Below are 1,119 nucleotides of genomic sequence, written 5' to 3'. Positions count from 1 at the left end.
TTCCATATACGGCCATACAACAAGCAGAACGCCCGTTCTTCCGCCACAGTCTCCTTGCAGCTTAACATCGAAAGCAAAACAAACACGTCAAGAGGCTGTTTCACGAGTCTTTTCCGAGTTGAAATCTAAGCAGTTGTCGCTTGTTCCTCTAAGACAGCAAACCTCGGCTTCCTGTAGACGCAGATTTGTTTATTTCCTTGTTTGTTCCTTACTTCTATGTTTTCCATGACTAGCGGGATGGTAAGACTGCCTTTCACCCTCGCAAGCCCCCTCGCAATGGCATTAGCAGATGAGTGACTTAAGGAACTTGAGCCAGACAGCCTACTTGCGAGTTCTTGCAAAACGACTTGACTGAACTTGCCAAGACGTCGCGGCTTAATTGACTCTAATTCTATAGCTATGTCTTCATCCCATACACGTGCCCGCAGCCTTCGAGTTGCCGAGTGCAGATTGTCACAACCCCGCGTCATTTTGGTGTCAGAGTTGACGATAGATTTCGGGAATCTCTTGGGATAAGTGAGATAGATGGTGAACGAAAGAAACTGCTAAAGTAAACACTTGTTTATATATTTCATATCGCAGGTGGGAAGAGGACAGGTTCTGTGAAATGAGAAAACAAATCGATGAAAAAAGGTTAGGCAACATTCTGAAACGATTACATTCAAGGATTACATTTTCACTTCATTATAAAGTTCATTATAAAGTCTTCGTCTGGTGCCCGTCTCCTAATAGTCACCAGACAAGGAGCCTATAATTTTTACATGTTATATGTGGTCGGTCTGTATCGACTGCAAGAATACCAATTAACAAATAAAAGGAGAATATCAAAGTTGTGATGAAATTGATGTTAGATGAAGCATAACGAAAACAGGATTGCAGGGCTGAGTGAATAATCCATTCACAACAAGAGATATAAAAGTCGCCATGACTTGATGTTGGTGATTGCGAGTAAACATTTCAATAATGATCGGCGGTGCGTCCAACACTTCTCTGAGTGTTAAGAGAGTCAAAATAGTATCGGTAAAGGACTGATGTTTATATCACAGTTTGTACTGATAGGCTTTTTGACATATAAAACAAATCTTTACGATGCATACTTAGATGCATACATGCATACCT

Source organism: Penaeus monodon, chromosome 25, assembly GCF_015228065.2.
Source record: "Penaeus monodon isolate SGIC_2016 chromosome 25, NSTDA_Pmon_1, whole genome shotgun sequence".
NCBI classification, from domain to species: domain Eukaryota; kingdom Metazoa; phylum Arthropoda; class Malacostraca; order Decapoda; family Penaeidae; genus Penaeus; species Penaeus monodon.
This window is presented reverse-complemented; position numbering follows the sequence as displayed.